The sequence below is a fragment of the Megascapheus bottae genome, chromosome 13 (assembly GCF_031878675.1).
Source record: "Megascapheus bottae isolate mThoBot1 chromosome 13, mThoBot2.hap1, whole genome shotgun sequence".
NCBI lineage: Eukaryota > Metazoa > Chordata > Mammalia > Rodentia > Geomyidae > Megascapheus > Megascapheus bottae.
This window is the reverse complement of record NC_143521.1, coordinates 8,675,123-8,696,020: the sequence shown is the minus strand read 5'-3', so window position 1 is coordinate 8,696,020 and position 20,898 is coordinate 8,675,123. Positions and strand designations below refer to the sequence as shown.

Genomic DNA, 20,898 nt, shown 5'->3' with positions numbered 1-20,898 from the left:
ATTCTAGAAAGTTGAACCACAGCAAGAAACACACAGCAAGAAATACACTCTTAGGGACCTTGAGAAAAACATTAAGAATGGGTCAGAAAGGAAGATTTAAAAAAAACTCTTATAGGAAAATTATGTGGGAAGATAAAAATGTATAGTGGGAAATAAAACTTGTTTGTGTTTAGGATAAAGGTATTGGATGCCTACACTCAACCGAAATAAGTACTTGATTTGTTGGGCAAAAGAAACTCCAATAAGAACATACAAAGAGGTGATTAATAAAATGTAAGATTTAGGGCCGGGAGTTTGGCCTAGTGGTAGAGTGCTCACCTAGCATGCATGAAGACCCAGGTTCGATTCCTCGGTACCACATACATACATAGAAAAGCCAGAAGTGGTTCTGTGGTTCAAGAGGTAGAACATTAGCCTTGAGAAAGCCCAAGGACAGTGCTCAGGCCCTGAGTTCAAGCCACAGGACTGGCGCCAAAAAAAAAAAAAGTAAGATCTTTATGGATCCTTTAGAATATTGTTCTAGGTAAAGAAAAAGTTGATGATCATTCATAAGTTCATGTATTATTTACAAACTAACAAGGGATCAAAAATGAAAAAGCATATGTACAAATATAAAAAAGCATAATGTAACAAATTAAGATTATATGGCCTGGTACAGTGGTTTGTGCCTATTATCCGAGCCAGGTGGGAAACAGATATCAGGAAGATCATGGTTTGAGTTCAGCTCAGACAAAACTATAGTAAAAAGTTCATGAGACCCCTATCTCAATCAATAAGCCAAACATGGAAACCAACAACCACCACAAAAACTATGTCTCGGCTCCTTGAGAGTTCATAGTAGGAGGACTGTGGTCTGTAGCTAGCTCTGGTCAGAAACATGATATCCTGTCTGAAAAATAACTTCAAGCCTATGTTCCTTTGCAGAAATTTACCGCAAAACAAAACCTAGATACATAAGGTCATATAGTATGACGCTAAATGAAAGGACCTCCAGGATAAAGAAACAAAAGGATATAGAAACAAAAAAATGAGTGATTGTTGTCCTTAATATACTATGTTATCTCTCATCTCTTTTGCTGTCCCTTGGTTATGTCATATGGTTACAGTATTTCACCTTGTTATCTGATATATTGGATATATGTGTATTTGGTTATTTGAAATCGGATAGGGAAGGGGGGAAAACAAGATGAGGGATGGGGTGGGGGGAGGGAAATGGGGACCAAGACATGAGAAAGGGTATCAATGTATGTGAAGTAATGCACCCTCTATCTGGTGAGTATAATGTAACCCTTCTATTAATTACAATAAAAATATATGGAAAAGAATGGGGCTGGGAGTTTGGCCTAGTGGCAGAGTGCTTGCCTAGCATGCACAAAGACCCGGGTTCGATTACTCACTACCACAAAACTAGAAAAAAGCTGGAAGTGGTGCTATGTCTCAAGTGTTAGAGCTCTAGCCTTGAGAAAGTCCAAGGACAGTGCTCAGGCCCTGAGCTCAAGCCCAGGACTGATTTTCTAGGGAAAAAATCAGTACAGTAATGTCTTGATGATCACAGAACACCAGACTAAACTATAATAATAGAAATAATTAGGCACGAGAAAATTCAAATACTTTTTAAATGACTGCTCTAGAAATCAGGAAAATAGCTGACAACAGAGACGATTCATAATCAACAAAACAGCAAGGACTGCCCTACCTAGCTTTCTCTTCCTTTTTTGGAATTGACTAAGAATACATTTGCTGTGTGGGCATTTTGTAGTAATGACTTTACTATTATTAACAATGACAATAGTTCGAAGCAGTATTTCATATTTACACACTGGCCTTCAACACAGAAGCAAAAGCACCTGGCAAACTTTCTCATTTTTATTATTGATGGCTTAGATTAATAAAGCACCTTCCTGTCAAGGAACTCATTAATCCTTACAGACTCTGGTGACACCAATAGGCAAGTAATCCATTTTTACATTCTACCTATGAGAGAACCAGAGCCCAAGGACTTACTCATAATTGCTTAGCAAGGCTACCCTGGGCCTAGCATAAAATCGTAAAGAATACAGCAGTACCCTCCCCTTGGGTAAAATCCTAATCTCCTTTATAGTTTCATACTAAGAAATATTTATGACATGGAGGCCTTCTCTGTGCACTGCTGGATCCCTCTTTGCAGATTTTTACCGCCTTTTCTTCAAGTTTCATCTTCCTTCTTTCTAACTGTTCCGTCTCTTTATTCTTCTTCCCCAAATCATCTAGTCATTATTCTCATAATGTCATTCTCTTAAATCAGTTCAGAAAACTGCAAATGCTCACTGTGGCCTACAGATACACATCCAAATTCCTTCACAGATCGTTCAAGGTGCCTTGAGGCTGGCTGCCATCTATTTTCCCAGCCCTCTCCTCTATGCTAAATCACTGCCACCTAAATTTCGGGAGTCCACATTCACACTGCCTCCCTGGCTCATTCTCTTCCCTCTTATCCCAATCCCACTTCTTGACTGCCAAAATATTCTATTAGTCAACTTACTAATACCAGAGAAAACAGACATAAATCAAAAGGGGTTGTTTTGTTTCATAGTTTTATGGGGCTCTGTCCCTACTGGCTAGTCACATTTCAGCCTGTGGTAACACATCATAAGGTAGCATGTGGTAGAGCAAAACCACCGACTTCATTGCAAGAAGTGAGGAACAGTCAAGGGGTCCCACTATGCCTAAAAGGACACACTCTCATTTACCAGAAGACCTTCCACTAAGGTCTCTCATGTGAAGGTTCCCCACCTTCCAATAGCACCTTGCTTGCACCAAACCTTTACCACGTAGACTCTTGGGAGCAATCCAGCTTGACACGCTATCACCCTGAAGTGCTGACTCCAGTGACTCCTCCTGACAGCCCTGACAGTGGATCTCACACCCTACATTGGTTAACCTTTGTTTGCTCCAAGGTGAAAGGAATTATAAAAGTTAGGAGAGTCCTGGATGTGTAGTAATTACACATGAGGGAAACCACAGAGCCTATGTTTCTTTGAGTCTGGCTTACTTCACTTACTATGATTTTTTCCAAGTCTTTCCATTTCCTTACAAATGGGGCGATGTCATTCTTTCTGATGTCAGCATAGAATTCCATTGTGTATAAGTACCATTTCTTGATCCATCATCTACTGAGGGGCATCTGGGTTGGTTCCATATCTTAGCTATGGTGAATAATGCTGCAATGAACAGAGGATCACAATAGCTCAAAAGCTATGTATAGGATGAGTCTAAGGGAAATGAACTCCAGGATATGAAAAGAGGTTTACCTTTGGGATTGTTGTTTTATCTGGGATTGAGCTTAGAGCCTGAGCACTGTCCTTGGGCTTTCCTCAAGGCTAGAGCCACAGCACCACTTTCGGCTTTTTCTATGCATGTGGTACTGAGAAATAGAACCCAGGTTTTTCTGCATGCTAGGAAAGCATTCTACCACTAGGCCAAACTCCTGGCCCCTTCTTTCCTCTTTTTTTCCCCTTATGGTTTATCTCATGTTGTTACTGTGTCTGATTTTGATACCTGGTATATTATATATGTTTTTTTTGTTTATTTGAAGAAGGGAGGTTAAGGAAAAAACAAAATGAGTGGGCAGGGTGGGGAGGGAGGAAAAGTGGGAGAAAAACATGGGAAGGGTTATCAATGATCAAGAAGCAATGTACCCACTACTTGATGAATGTAACTACAACCCCTCTGCACATCACCCCAACAATAAATTTTTTAGAAGTCAATACTTGGAGCCAGGAGTTTGGCCTAGTGGTACAGTGCTAGCCTAGCATGCACGAAGACCCGGGTTCAATTCCTCGGTACCACATACATAGAAAAAAAACCGGAAGTGGTGCTGAGGCTCAAGTGGTAGAGCTCTAGCCTTGAGAAAGTCCGAGGACAGTGCTCAGGCCCTGAGCCCAAGCCCAGGACTGGCAAAAAAAAAAAAAAAGTCAGTACTCTCTTTTTAAGTTTTCTAGCACTGAGATCAACAATGACAACAATCAGACTCTATATTCAGAAACAGGTAATGGATGATACTGAGGCCTATATGAACCTTTATGGGCTAATAATCTGGCAATCTTTTATCTAACTGGCAAAGCACTGGTTTATTTTTTGTTTTTGTTTTCCAGGAGTGAAACATAATGGTATCATTTGAGATGCATAAAACAGACATTAATTCATTAGACATCATAGGAAATTTGTAGCAGTGGCTCTCCAAGTATAATACACAGACCCTATAGGATCCTGAGGTACTTTCAAGAGAACTCAAGTTAGTCAACACTAACTGCAACCACTACTACCCTCTTTCTCTCACAAATAGGCAATGGTCTTCCAGAGGCTGAGTGATGTGTGATAGAACCAATTAGGAAAAGAAATGAAAAATGTTGCTTTTTTTCACTAAATTATTATTTTACAAAATGCAGTCTTTGTGAAAATAATATTAATGACATTAGCAATGTGATGCCTTTCATATTGCTGATTTTAAATGGATTACACAAATAATTTAGAGTTTCTATTTTAATTCAAATATACTAAATATCAATGAACTATCACAAAAAGTTCAGTGATTCTCAAAACCAGGAAGGCAACGTGAGACTGAAATGTTTGAAAGTTTGTCCTAACAGAGGAGTAGAGAATGTCTCCCCCGGGGCTAGCCAAAATACATAATATTCTCTGGCACTAGCAAGGTAACCTCAGGCAGGATTACATGGACTCCAATTCCAATAAATCCAAGAGCTTTTTTCATAGCAACATAAACATCAATATCAGCTAACTTTGCATGCCAAATGGCCCTTGGCATTAAGAAAGGGTCCCCATCTTCTTCTACACTGGATCAGTGGACTTGTGACTCTGCAAAAGCCCATTTGAGAATGTCTGGGGCAAAAGCTATGTCACCCCATTGTAGTCCCTGTTTCTTGAACTTAACTTCCATTAAAGGAACAGCAATACTACGAGATTCCATTATTTACAACTTCTCCCCACCCACCCCACCCTCCTTGCCCCAGTTTGACAGTGTGAGGTGCCTAGAAGCAAAGATGAGATGGAATTTATCTTTGTGCAGCACTTTGCACAGAGTGTGAAGCCAGTAAGTAGTTGTGGGAGACAGAAGGAAATGAAAGGAGACCTAGGGAAAGATGGAAGAAATTGTCTTATGTGTGGGTCTGATTTTTACCACAGTAATCTGCTCCTTGAAGTGTCTGAGGCAGAGTTAAAGAGAAAATAATAATATATTGTCTAGTTCATCTTTAAGAATCTTCTAAGCTACCTGTCCTTGCCTTCCCTCTGTTAAGCAACTTACCATCCCCGTAGGATTCCTTCAGTAGCCAAAGTATACTACTTTGGCTCTAAATTTTTAGTCACGGACTGGCATCTTGATCCAATCTTTACAAGGTAAGCTATATATGTTTTTTAAATTACAATGATATTCAGACATCATCTATTATAACTATCTCATATGTAATTGAAGCAAATAAAGACTAATTCATGATGGAGCTAGAAATAGAATCTAGCATAAAGGTTTCTTCTTTATCCAGAGACCGGATGATTAAAATTTTAAGATAATTTCCAAACCTATGCAAAACACTGTTCCAGGCCAGGATAGATCTACTTCTCATACAAATTAAATCTTTCAATGCATTTAATTCTTTCAATGTCCAGCTATTTTAATACATTATAATTATTCATTCATTCCTATGTGGACAATATCTATGGTCTAAATCCACCATCAACTAACACTCTAACTCAAATTAGTTTATCATGTTAGCAAACCAATCAATTTGCTTCAAATCAAGTCTGTTTTCATAGGAAACACTGTAGTCTTCAACCAAAGGATAATTAGGAATTTGACACACTTTATCAGGTTTAGAAGCAGAGATAGTTGAGAATTACAATGAATTTGAGTTCCTAAAATTATAGAGTCAGATACCTATAAACTAGAAGAAGACTGTATTACTTACTTCTCCTGTCAGTATGACAAAATACCTTACATAAACAGCTTAAGGGAGGGAAGATTTATTTTGGTTCATGGTTTCAGAAGTACCAATACATCACAACAGAGAGGGAGAGGCAGAAGAGAACAGTTCACATTATATACTACAGGAAGCAGAGAAAAAGAGAAACAGGAAGTAGCCAGAACAAGATATAGCCCCCAAGGACACACCCCTGCGTCTTACTTCCTCCAATCAAGCCCTATCTCCTACCTTCCAACGCCTCCCCGTGATTCCATCAAATTATGAATCCATTAAGACATTAAACCATTCATAACATCAGACTCCTCATAATATAATCATCTCTGAAAAATCACGAATGTTCTGTATGTATAGAGTTCCAAGTAGCATTTCAGATGTTTGAGTCATTTTTCCCATAATACCAATCAATTTTCACTTATAGCATGTGCTTTTCAAAGAAAGACTTTAAAGGGAGGTTGCATCAAACTTAAGAGTTTCTGCACAGCTCCCACAGATTGGGAGAAAAATTTTTTTACCAGCAATGCGTCAGTCGAGTACCTAATATTCAAAATATAATCATGGCTCAAAAAATTAAACCCTCCAAAAATAAACCTTCAAAGAAGCAACAACACATTTAATAAATGGGCTAATGACTTAGAGACTTTTCAGAAGAAAAAGCAAAAAGTGGCCAATAGACACATGAAGAAATGTTCAACATCTCTGGCCATAAAAGAAATATAGATCAAAACAACTGGGCTTCCACTCAGCCCAGTTAGAATGGCCAATATCAGGAAAAGTAACAATAACAAATGCTGGCAAGGATGCAGCCAAAGGAAACTCTATCAAATACACTACTGGTGGGAAGGTAAGCTTCTTCAGCCACTCTGAAAAACAGTATGGAGGTTCCTCAAAAAAAAAAAAGAAACATATAACTACCCTATGATCCAGCAATTTCACTCCTAGGCATTTGTCCAAAAGATCACAAACCAAGTTACAGTAAAACCACCAGCACAACCATGCTCATTGCAGCATTATTCACGCTAGGCAAGGTTTGAAATCATCCTAGGTAACCCTACGGTATAGTTAAGCTATGAAGCATCAGACTTTTGTCTATCCTATTTTAAATGCTCTCAAAACACTTTCATTAGCCTGTGATTTGGAAAATCGTCTAACACAGAGCCTATTTTAAAATGAAGTTTTTCATATCTCCTGTGGCTGATGAGGAGCTATGGCTTGACATTTCTAATGTGACAAGGGAGTGTCCAAAGGCATGTTGCTAGCATATAAAAGGATCAAAATTCATACTTGAAGTATGCTTCTTACTGATTGCATATCACATTTGCATCATTATGGAGTTTAACAAAACACATAAATCAAAGTATTGACATTTGGAGACATCTGTAAGAGACAAGCAGAATGGATGCAGGCAGAAAAAACACTATGAAATAAATGACAAAGGTAACAAACACCTGAATCTGACGTTCCCAAGCAACTCAAGAAGTCTGAAGTGGGGCCAGGAGTTAGGCCTGGTGGTAGAGTGCTTGCCTAGCATGCACAAAGACCCAGGTTCGATTCCTCGGTACCACATACATAGAAAAAAAGCCGGAAGTGGTGCTGAGGTAAAGAAGAAGAAGAAGAACAACAACAACAACTCTACAGTTAGCCCATGCTATCAGCCCAAAAGTGTGATATATTTTAAGGAAAAGAAAAATTTATCACATGAATGGTAGAATATATCAGAATCCTAGAGCAGGAGAGATATATGTAACAAAGATAACAATTGGATGACTGGCCTGAAAAATATTTAGGAAATAAAATACATTGATTGTATTTAGGAAATAAAATATGTTGATTGTATTTGGGCTTATTAATTTCAAATTCAAGTGATTAGTATTTTTTTTTATTTTTTTATTGTAATTAGTAAAAGGGTTACATGATATTTGCCAGATAGAAGGTGCATTAATTCACATACATTGATACCCTTTCACATGTCTTGGTACCCATTTCCCTCCCCCCCCCACACCCCCCACCCGTCTTGGTTTTCCCCCCTTCCCTATCAAATTTCAAATATCCAAATACAAATAAATTCAATATGTGATTAGTATTTTTTGCATTCCTTTGCTTTTTAACCTTGACGGCTATTCTTAGCCTGACACTGAGTAGCATGTGATTTTGAATAGGCAACTAGGCTTTTTTAGCAGCTGGCACCACATCAGTAAAATATAAAGAGTTGACCTAAATAACACTGTGGTCTCCTTAAAGCCTAAAATTTATGAATATACAAATGAAATTTATCTCTTACTGACCCACAAAATCATAAATTGTGTTCTTAGAAGATACCACCTAGCAAGACTATAATACACAGTGTATATGACTAACTAAACTACCTAGATGAAAACTTGAGACATTTTACATTTTTCATGTTCTCCCATCAGACTCCTTATTAATCCTATTCAGTTCAAGCATATAGATACATCCTACTGGCAATTCTTTGGTTTCTGCCCTGATCATTCGACTGGATTCCTTCAATGGCATCTTTTATTTTTAATGTTCAAACACAATTCTGAAATTTTTCCAAATATTTCCAAGTCATAGCTCACCAAACGCATGGCCATTAGAACCTGTGGGTACAAATATAGGATAGGTGTAGACTGAGAACCTGTGGATACAAAGAGGTGATTGGATTGGTATAGACTGAGACATATCTGAGTTTTATGTAAACAATGTCAAATAATACGCAAAGTTACATTAACTAATTTGTTGTTCTCTATTCTTTACTTTTTCTACAATTTTTGGATCATAGTTTCAGTAAGGAATAGAAAATTCCTTTTGCTTTGTAGGCAATAATGTGCTTCTCAAAGATGACTTTTTAGGGACTGTTTGGTTTGCAACTAACTCTCCATTCAGACTTTCAGTTCCTTATAATTCTGAGCTGTTGGCAATAGGCTTTGGGGTCCCACTCAGAATGTATCAGAAACTGCTTGGGAATAACTGTGTGGCTGAGTTAGCAAAGCAGAACATCCTGCCCTAGATGCTTCAACAGCATCCTTAATGTTTTCTATGGTTCCAGTGAACTCAAAGATTCTGAGAAACTGAAGAGTGAGATCAGAACGATCTGAGACTAAATGCTAAGTCCCTGTTTCTTCATATGTTAATCACAGAGATGTTTCAGATTCAAGTGCTTAGTATCATGCCTATTATTCAGTAAGAACTCAGAAATGTTGCTTATTACTTTGCAAGCCAAATAATCACAAAACAAAAGATTTGAGCAGGTATCTCAAATAGCCAAGAGAAAAAAAGTAAAAAGATGTTTCCCTTTGGAAATCAGAAAACATTCAAATTAATTCTTCTCTGACTTCAATTATGTATCCATCTGAATAGGAAAATTTAAGAACTTGTAAAGGAAGAGTTGGGGAAAATGTAGAATTTCTCCTGTACAAGAGGGAAGGGGGGGAATCAAGTTGTGAGGGGGGAGAGGGAGGAAATGGGGACCATGACATGAGAAAGGGTATCAATATTTGTGAAGTAATGTACCTTCTATCTGGTGAATATAATGAAACCCTTCAATTAATTACAATAAAAAATATATGAAAAAAAAGAATTTCTCCTGTACCATGGTGATAGGTGCAAGTTAATACAACCAATTGGGGAAATGTATATTGGAACTGATTAGTACATTAAAGGTGCATATATTCCAAATTTACCGATTCCTACAATTGATATTTATCCTAGAAAGCTCTTGCATATGTGTGATAGGATCTGTGAGCAATAATAAACATTAAAAGGTGATATTATATTTATATTAGCACAACTGATGTAAATAACTGTATTTACAGCATTATTGGTCCTCCACAGTAGAATGCTACATCCTCACAGTGGAAGACTACGCAACAATTCACCTAAAATAAACATACATGACTATGGAAGAACATCACAGTGCTTAATTTAGCAAAATAGCTAAATAATTACCTATGTTAATTATGTATGTTCTGATTACAAATATATGGAGTTGAATCATAGACAAAAACATAATGTTGAGACACATCAAGGGAGAACCTGAAAGAAAGGCCAGAGGGGAGCTGTGAGTTTGGCCTAGTAGTAGGGTGCTTGCCTAGCATGCACAAAGACCCAGGTTCAATTCCTCAGTACCACATATATGCAAAAAATCAGAGGTGGTGCTGTGGCTCCAGTGACAGAGCTCTAGCTTTGAGAAAGCCCAAGGACAGTGCTCAGGCCCTGAGTTTAAGCCCCAGGACTGAAAAAAATAAAAAAGAAAGAAAAGAAAGCCCAGAGAATTGCAGTTAGTGAATACCTCAGGCCAGGGAGGATCGTGGTATGCTTAGAGTACACAGGGAATTGCTGGGACCACATCCACAATGCAAAGAGTTCATGCTATGTGATTTATAATTATCTACAAGTCCTGTTTGTTTCATAGACTCCTCCATGTGCCTGTCTCACAATTTAAAAATGAATTGATCACAACATTTCTCTTCTTTAAACTATTTCAAAAGCTGTTCGCTTTAGGATGAAATCCAAGCTCTTAGCTTTGTCAGTGTGATTTCTCAGGATATATCTCTTGTATCTCTCTGCAGCATTATCTCTGCCATACCATTTATGTATGTTCCAATACAGCAAACGCATTGTAATTTTGTGATGCAGTTTTGTTTTCATCATTGCAATCAATCATGTCCCTAAACTGGTGATCCATGGAAAATTGTGTCCTCATCATGACTTTCTTCTAGCTAACTTCTTACTGTACTTAACACTCCACTAAAATACCAGTTCCTCCAGGAAACCATCATTGATTAACTCCTACACACATGGTAGAGTCTCCTTGCATTTCTTTTGTACTGTGTTTACTTACATGGAACATACAAACCTTATTTAAACACGTAATTTCTAAGTGCCACACTTTTAAACTGAAGCTCCTTTGAAGCACAGATTTCCATCTATCCCAAAATCTGAGCACAATATTTACAATACTTATTCTCAATAAATGTTTGCTTAATAAATAATGTTAGCATGAGGACAATAGATGTTTTTACACCATTGATAGTAAAATATAACTCAACACATGAGGTTGAATCACAAAATCACCACTACTGTAGGACAAAAATGATGATTACTGACAATTATGATTCCTTCTTCCTAGGAACTCTCCCTGAATACATTTTGATGAAACACAGCATGATAGAGACTATTCAAATGGTTATTTCAATGTATTTGTATGCAGAATTAAAAAATCATAATATATGTCAGTTCAAGACAAGCCTTGGCAAAAGTCAGCAGGACCTGTCTCTACCAGTAAGTCAGGCATTGTGACAGGCACCTGTGATTTCAGCTGTGTGAGAGGCCATAGTAAGGTAGTCCAAGGTTGTTTGAGACTTTCTGTGAGCTCTTCCCTGGAAAGCTCAGGGCCTTGTATACAAAACCCAAATATTACCAAGCGCGCGCGCGCACACACACACACACACACACACACACACACACACACTATTATATGCAATCATTTATGATTACTCTCACCATAGGATATGCATTTATTGCTGGGCATCAGTGGCTCACACCTGTAATCATAGCTACACAGGGGGCTGAGGTTTGAGGATCATGATTTCAAAGCCAGCCTGGACATAAAAGACCACAAGCTTCTTTTCTTCAATTAACAACCAAAACAACAGAAGTGGAGTTGTGACTCAAAAGTGGTAGAGTGCCAGTATTATGCAAAAATAGCTCAGGAGTGCCACTGTGGCCTCAGTTCAAGTCCCACACCAATCAAAAAAATAAAATAAAATCTGGGGCCGGGAGTTTGGTCTAGTGCTTGCCTAGCATGCACAAAGACCAGGTTTTGATTCTTCGGTACCACATACATAGAAAAAGCCAGAAGTGGTGCTGTGGCACAAGTGGTAGAGCTCTAGCCTTAAGAAAGCCCAAGGGCAGTGCTCAAGCCCTAAGTGCAAGCCCCAGGACTGCCAAAAAAAAAAAAAAATCTGCTTTGATTCACATGTCAGCCTGCTCAAGTAAAGGCAAATGAAAGAAATTTTCAAAATAGCTTCTTTAAGCAGGGAGCTCTGGCTCATACCTATAATCTTAGCTACTCAGGCAGCTGAGATCTAAGGATGGAGGTTCAAAGCCAGCCCAAGCACTAAAGTCCTTTAGACTCTTATCTCCAATTAACCACCATAAAACAGGAAGTGGCGTTGTGGCTCAAGAGGTAGGGTGGTAGCCTTGAGCTGAAGAGCTCAGGGACAATGCCCAGGCCCAGAGTTCAAGCCCCATGACCAGCCAAAAAAAAAAAAAAACTTCCTTTGGAATCTTAGAAACACCAAAAATGTTATATGACAGATTATAACGCATTCATCTCTGCTGGAGTCCATTAGTTATTGACTCTGGTGGTTAGGAAACATCAACTACTCGACTGAAAAAGACATTCTGCCGGTGTGTGCTGATACTTTTACAAAATGAGCTTTTAAATTATTCCAACAAAGCAGAGGAGCTGTATCTATTTTTAATATTGTTCTTGCTAAACAAAAGCATTTGTAGGCTAAAATATCGATAAATTGAGTTTTATAAAATTGCTATCTGAGTTCCCTTTCCTTTTGTCTAATGATCTTAATATTGTGTGTATAAAAGAGTATGTGTGTGTGTGTGTGTGTGTGTGTGTGTATGTGTGTGTTTATTTCTGAAAGGAACTAAGCATTATAACTACCTCAGCACCAACTTTTTTCCTTTTGTTGGGAAGAGGTGGGTTTGAACTTGGTGCCTCACACTTGCTAGACAGGCACTCTAGAATTGGTGCCATTAAATCACCCCCTTTGTGTCTTATTTTTGAGGTAGGGTGAAACTTGATGCTGTTCCAGATTGGGATCACATTATGTGTGCTTCCCCCTGAGTTTCTGGGATGACAGACATACACCACCATGTCTAGCCATTGACCTACCCCTATCGCTGGGATAGCAAGTGAGCATCATTATGCCAAGCCATTTGTAAAGGCGCAGTCTCATGAATGTCCTTCCACTGTTAGAGGAGGCACTAGCCTGGAACCACAGTCACCTGATCTCTTCTAGGCTTGAGCCAGAGTGCCCAGCCTCTCAATCAATTTTTTCTCTTAAAACAGTTTAATCAATAAAATATAGTATTATGTAACAAATATGAAATTCCACTTAAAAATCATGTTCCCCAAATTATTCTGCTATTTGAAAGTGTTCATTACAGCCATCCTATATCGATAGGTGTGATCATAGTCACTGTATATACATTTGCCTTAGTGGATTTGGATCCATGTTCTAGGCCATATGTAACACATAAACTGAGTATACAAATGATACATTGATTTACTGCTAATCAGTACTTTAAATTTGCAACTTACCACTGCTTATATGGTTTCTCATCTACAGAAAATGTCTAATTCAACAGCTTCTTGCATGAGTTGCCATAACCAAGATTTGAGGTGTTTCTGCTGGAGGTGTTTCTCATGCCAGCCTAAAACCAAAAAAAAAAAAAAAGAGAGAGAGAGAGAGAGGTGAGTTTGCTTTAAGATTTAAAAGTAGACTGAGTATACAGCGAAAGAGTGCATCCTTAGCATGTATAAAACCCATGGTTCAATTTCCCATGTTACAAAAAGAAATTAAAGGGAAATTTCACCTCCACTTTGATAACCAAAATACTGACATCAAAACAGTAAGACATCTGTTTTTGAATGTGGCAGGTGCAGGGGGGTGAAAAAAAAACATCTCAAGATAATCATGTCTGTTTAAAATTTATTGCGAGCACAACTTTTATGTTATCAACATCAAAACACAAGCCCAAGGATGGGAGTGTAGCCTAGTGGTAGAGTGCTCACCTAGCATGCACGAAGCTCTGGTTCAATCGTTCTATACCATATACACAGAAAAAGCCAGAAGTGGTGCTGTGCCTCAAATAGTAGAGTGCTAGCCTTGAGAAAGCTCGAGGACTGTGCCCTGGCCCTGAGTTTAAGCCCCAGGACTGGAAAAAAAATATGCCCAATTAGTAATTATTGTTTGGATTGATTTATAATTAATGGCACCAGTTCAATCTCAACTGCGATGGAGATATGGCTACATACGCTTACATATTCTCCTTTTCACAAAAGGTTTTGTTAAAACAAAGGGTCACATCTTTCCCAGTAGAAGAAGAAGGAAGGCTGAAATATCCTACAAAAGACATAAAATAAAGCAAAACTAAACTGCAATTCTTCTGATTTTGAAAGAAGCCTGCTCTTATGTTCTTCCATCATCCATTATAAACCTACATTTTTTATTTGACTTCCGGTCATTTTCAGCAATGTATTAGAGCAAATACTCAGGAAATGTGCCAGTTTCCCATTTTCCACATATTGCCATACATTTTGACTTACTTTGGAAAGTATGAAAATAAGAGTACCTTCTCTTCCAAATAGGAGTCTTGCTTCTGCTCACTTACCACTAATTATAGGATGTCTCCCATTACCACTCTTTTCCAGCACACAGTGTGGCATCCATTATCAACTACCTCCATTTTGCAGATGAATTTCTTTCTCTTCTGAATTCTGCTTATTGTCATAGAATAATATGGGACCTTAGCCATGTTTCATCTCTATTGTTTTTTAATCTGATCTCCACAAATTAGATTATAGGCTCCAAACAGCAGACATTTTGCATTACACGTTTCCAATTTCTCCCACCCACAGCTGGAGAATTTATACATGGGAGAGTTGCTCACCTTTAATAAAGATTGTGTTCCTACTGTGTGTCAAGCGAACAAAGGCAGGCCCTGACAGGAACTATAACTGCAGGTAAAACAGGAGGAGACAATTGGTATGCTGAGTGACACATAAGGAGCCTCCTCCTACAGACTGACTCAACAGTGCCACATAACCAGGCCTAAGAGTTTTCCTTACTAGTGGTGTGATCAGATCCTGTCATTGCACTGAGAATTCCATTTGGAGGAAGCACACAAAATGCTCAGATAGGTGAGTACCCACAAGTCATGATCAGACTCACAGGTAAATATCTAGTGTTTGTATGTCTCCGCTGGGTTTTGTTTTGTTTTCTTCCTATAGACAAAAAGAAGAAGAAAATGGAGGAGGTGAGGAGGGAGGCCAGAAAGAATGAAGATCCTGGTTCTACTATGCAGGCTACTCTGCAAAGGCCTGAATACTCAGCCTAAGAGCTTCCTTCTCCATCCTGCATGCTACACAGAGATATTCAGCAGCTGTGGTTAGGAATGCCTCTAAAGGATCCCTTCTGTCATTTCTTTTCCATTAAAAATTTGGATTTCCATCCCTATAAGTATGATTTGGGGATGCCTATGGATTTTATAACTCCTAGTCGTCAAGAGTAAGAATGATGAGAAATGCTATAATGTCAGTTCAACTAGAAAATTCTTCACCAAAAATATGTGTATGGGAGATCTATTTTCAAATTTAACAGGGAATTTCAGTATCAGATGATATCTTCACAGTTCCTAAATTCATAGTCAGAAATGAAACTTCTCTTCATTAAATGCAGGAATATGATAGTCCCCTGAAATATGGGTATTTTTCATCTCCCCTTCTTTTCCTCCCTTTGCTCATAAGGAAAAAAAGTGTACTCATGCTGAATATCCTTTATTCAAAGCCTTAAAATTTCCCTGAAAAAATATGTACAAATAGGCAATTTTCTGAAAACACAGGATCCAATTCCAAATTACATTTTCTGTTTCAATCAATGCACAATATGATTTTTTATCTGAATCAGTAGCACAGTGTCTCATCACAGACTTATGTAATGCAATAAACTCGATATGCCAAAGAAACAAATGCATGTTGTTCCTCTTTGCCAATAAACATTGTGCCTATTAGTCTCTAGATCCAACTTTTTCCACAAGTCTTTGGTGCTCAGAAAGGGTTCAGAGTTTAAGATGATTTGGATAAGGAAAGAGTGAAGATGAGGAAGGTTGACGGAGGAAATAAATCTGATCAAGGCTCATTAGTGTGTGTGTGTGTATATATATATATTTATTTACTTGTCAAAATAAACCCTTTGTATAATGTTAATTAAAAAATAATGCTAATAGAAAATGCGGAGCAGAGAAGGATAGCCACACACCAATCTTTTTTTAAAAAATGAATGGATAAATGGGTGCAGTAATAAATGCGAGTAGGTAGAAAGAAGGCACTCAGCAAGCCTACAGAAAACAGAGTATTGTGTCCATTTTTGTCTTCATAAGACACTTCTGTGCCTCTTTATGTGTAATTGTTGCAATGACCAACCAAAAGCTTCGAAGAGACTGCAAGATGAAGTACAAGGGCAATGAAGACAAAATTTGAAATATCAATTTGTTGGCTTCTTATTCAAATTCAATAAGTCCCCTTTGCTTTGAGTCTATTTCTCTGATAAGCAACCAAGGAATCATATGATTTAAATATACCAATTCTAGTCCACATCTTTTAATTACAAATGTGACCTGAGTTCAGAACTGGAGCAAAGAGAGAGAAAAATCTGTCCTCATGTTTAACAAACAAGAAAGCTCCATTTATCTTTATGTTTTATGATTAGCATGGGGATACTTTGTAACTAGTCTTACGTTTAATGAAACATTCATTTACACAAAGACACAATGTATTTAGAAAGTTATATGTGAATATATATAGCCTATATACATATATACATTTATTGAGAGGCTAGGCAAATTCCTTTTGCATGTGATGAATTCCCATAAGTATAACAATGAATGAACTCTCCTGTAAATTTCAAAATTACAAATTTAAAACTCTGACATTCTATAGCATCTATGGTCAACTCTCAGTTTATCTAACCTTGAAAAAAATCTTGACCCCGTACTATGAAACCATGAAATACTCCTAGCTGCAAACATACCAGACAATGACAGCAAAACACCCTGACTCCCTCTGGGAGCTGTTCATAAACATCCCCTTCCAGCAGGGCAAACACACTCCTTCCCACAGCAGATGCCGTTCCGGAAGGAGAGAGCAGGAAAGTGGGGGCAGCTGATTTTGTCCATCCTACATATCATTTCTTACTGCCTCATCACCAGGATCGTTTCGCTGAAATTGCAAATATGTAGTGTGAAAATAGAAGCCTTTCAAAGTGCAGTTACTTTGCAACAGCTGGAAGGATGGATGATATGCAAATAAGGAAGCATGATGGCTTTAATATTTAAGGTCATTCCACCTGATTGTCATCTGATTTCTCCCATCCATTGTGGGTGAGAAGAAAAAAAAAAAGCCACTTTACTCCACGTAATGAAGTAAGCTAATCCAATGCTTTATGCCCATTTTAAGGCTGACAATCAAGGCACAGGAGGGAATTTATACCAGAGGCAGTAAAATTGCCACCTCCAAACTATCCAGCCCCTAAAATCCAATAGTTCTGAAGCAGAAGTAGGAGGCTTGTAAGCTAAGTGATTCATGAGCCTGGCTAGCTATATTTATAATGTGTATATATTCACAGAGATGGGACATTGGCAGAAGCTTCTCTGACAGAAATGGTCATTACTACAAACCATTATAAATATGTTGATGAGCATGCTTTGAGGGTCTGACAAATGGCAGCTTAGGAACAGAGAGAAATATGGGGAGCTAGGACAAATGGCAGATGGAGCATTTGTACCCATTTTACCTCCTTCTCCACTGTGGCCCATCTCATATGACTTCACAAGGTCCTTTCCTATGTGTTTGTGAAACTTAGTGTCAACACGCCCCAAGCAAGCAGGGCTGCTGTACAGACTGTCAGTTCTGCAGCAAAAACAGCCCATGTAAACAACCTTGTGATGGTTGTAGGCCATTCCTTTCTGTGGCCAGATTGCAATACCCTTGGATGTTATCTGTGTAATGGAGTAAAAGCAGTGACTTGGTCTCTAGATTTAATTGGAAGAGAATACATACATACATATATATATATAATTCTCTTTAGATAAATATGTATAATCTGATATTCTTGAAGATTTTTCAAAAAGTCACATATATTTTGCTGAAGGCACAAACATAAATTCTGGTAAATATGTAGCCATGATTCTTTCTAATGATCTCTGTCTCTGTCTCTGTCTCTGTCTCTGTCTCTCTCTCTCTCTCTCTCTGTCTCTCTCTCTCTCTCTCTCTCTCTCTCTCTCTCTCTCTCTCTCTCTCTCTCTCTCTCTCTCTCTCTCTCTCTTTCTCTCTCAGTTCTAAAACAGCTCTGACATTTCTAGGGGACACAGTCTCCCAGCACAGAATACCTGGGAACCTTGCCATAAAAAAAAAAACCCTGCCTGCTGTGAGTAGAGATCACTTTCTTAAAGGAATACTTACCTCGGAGACTGCAGTACCAATGTTTGTTCTTATCTCTAACCTGACCCTGTTGTGTGTTCCTCTCTCCAGCTCAAATTTACCCCCAAAGTCTCTCTGCAAGTGGACTTCACTAATTCACATCTAATATATATGTAAATACTATACTATCCTTTATTTATAAATATGTCCCACAATAAAGTTATAACTGTCAAGGCAGTAAGCATAAATGTATACTAAATGACATTCTTAAATGTTTTATGAAATCCACAGCATCTCTCAGATCCAGAACTGAGGTCAGCATTTCTAGCAAACACAGCTGGTTTTTTTTTTTTCCTCTCTCATTCTCCTCCTCACCCCCATGTGTGTCTCTATCCTTCTATAACTCTGCATTGGTCCAGAAACCCCTGGTCACAATAATAATGGTCCCTCCCACCCTCTGCCACCCTACACTGCAAACAGAAAGGTCTCAACATGCCCAAGTCCGGGAAGAGATGATCTACCCAGAGAGAAAAGCTGGTAGCTTCTTGCTTTGGAGAGAGTTTGCTTGAATAATTGCCATTCCATCCCATCTCTTCTCAGTTCTCCCTTCTACCTTCTCAACTGGAACACCGAATATCCATTATCCTACCTTCCAAAACCAGGTTAAAACCCAGAAGGAGTAAAGAATCACTTACCATTCCGTGTCTGAAAACTATGATCCTGACCAGGCAGAAATCCTCCCTACTCGGTCTTAGTTGTCCATATTCCAAACAGTCATAAGGAAGAGATTGTTTGGAGGTGGGAGAGAAGGTTTAAAATAAATGATTGACAGGTGATCTCCAAGATGATCCAATCTTAAACTCACTCAAGCCCCCAGGAATTGAGGGATGAGGAAAATGAAAAGAAATCTGTAAAAATGGGAAAAGAAAAAAAAGGCAAGCATACAAGAAGCACCGCCCACCCCCATAAAAATCAAAAGAGAAGGAGAGGTATTTAAAAAGAAGAGTGCCTTGCTGAATCACTCTCTTTCACTGCCTGGAAACCATTGTGCAGCGTGATGCTGCCTGTACCATTGTGGAACCGACCAGAGGAGACTAAGGGCTTGGGGAATGGGGTTGCTATGGCAACCCAAAGGAGCACACGTGACGTCAAAGCCCAGAGAGGTATGGGGAGGGGTATGGAGGGAAGAGAAAGAGGAAAAAGTCTGTGCAGCTAGAGCTTCTGTGTTTTCTGGCGAAATGAAAAGCAGGCAAAATGAAAAGGAATAGGAATATAGGCAGCCAGGATTGGCAAAGAGGACAACAGAGAGCCCGTCTACGCAAGGAGAAACAAGCCACCACAGGATGCGGCGCTGGCCCTTTGCAGAGCAGCACGAAGAAACAACCACAAGCAAAAAAAAAAAAAAAAAAAAAAAAAATTTAATGGAAATGCATTCAAACTCTGCTTTCAACCACCTCAGTGTTTTGCAATGAACAGGTAGAGAGGCATGCAATACCTCTTAATGTCACAACGAAGAAGCATAAGAGAGTAGCTCAGAGGAGAAGCAAACATTTGAGTTCTGCCTGGACCACAGAGATCATCCACCCTGCCCTGGTCTCTTCTCTGTTCTCTTCCTGTTTTATTATTTTCCTTTAAAAAATAAAAACCTGAATAAAGACTGACTATACCATACTCAGTGGACTAATCCTTACATTGTAATTTCTGTAGAAAAAAGATATGAATACAAATTCAAAAAGCAGGATTTTTACCTTCTATAAAACTAATATAAACTGCATTATTATCCTATAAGACAACGTAATTTTTCCAAGCCTTTGACTGTAATAAGATACTTTTTAGTGTCCATGCTATTTTAATATCTGCAAGTCAAAGTCTCATCGAATGAGGGAAATTGACTACTCCACTATTCACAGAAACTGTTTATGAATTTTAAATCTTTCATAAATAGAAGGATTTATTTTAGTACTTATTTCTAAAGCCATCCTTCTCCCACTACAAAATCAAATCCAATTCCTCTTTCCTTTAGTATCTTTGAGGTGGATTTCCATCTGCTAAATGAACTAGTGCTGAAATTTATATGATCCTACATTGTTTATCTCTACATGAACATAACCATCATGTGTTAACAGGAAATATATAACATGCAACAGATGTGAGCTCACAGTGATTGTAGATACCAAAATGTAACAGAAAGTTGTAAAATACCACATAAAGTCTTGTTGGGTTTTGTTTTATTTTGTTTTGCTAGTCCTGGGCCTTGAACTCGGGGCCCAAGCATAGTCCTTGGGCTTTCTTAAAGCTTGAACTCTACCACCTGAGACACAGCACCATTTCCAGCTTTTTTTCTATGTATGTGGTACAGAGGAATTGAACCCCGTCTTCCTGCATGGTAAGCAAGCACTCTATCACTAGGCCAAACTCCTAGCCAAGTATTGTTGTTGCTGACACTAATTTTATTCAGAATGAAAATTAGCAAAAAACAGATTGGTTGTCTTTCCTATCACTCTAATCAAATGGACAAGATTTTTTTCATATATTTTTTATTGTAATTAATAGAAGGGTTACATGATATTTGCCAGATAGAAGGTACATTAATTCACATACAAAAATGGACAAGATTTTTTGATTACCTTTTGTTCTAATTTCAGATTTAACAAGAAGCAATTGACTACATTTAATCTCCACAAAGGTTTTGCTCAAATATGG

At 38.3% G+C, this 20,898-nt stretch overlaps 1 protein-coding gene across 5 annotated transcripts in view; it reads right to left on the bottom strand.

Moving 5' to 3' along the window:
* Positions 1-19,294, bottom strand: part of Mapk10 (mitogen-activated protein kinase 10) — a 300,242-nt gene extending 280,948 nt beyond the window's left edge. For 2 of the 5 annotated variants that reach the window (XM_090343267.1, XM_090343269.1), the window contains exons 1-2: positions 18,891-19,294; positions 13,318-13,430 (exon numbers count right to left, since the gene is read on the bottom strand). The gene's annotated coding sequence lies outside the window, so the exon portion shown is untranslated. The remainder of the gene's footprint in view (positions 1-13,317; positions 13,431-18,890) is intronic. The other 3 variants (XM_090343271.1, XM_090343270.1, XM_090343268.1) reach the window with 2 other exon arrangements.
* Between the last annotated feature and the right edge of the window lie 1,604 nt (positions 19,295-20,898).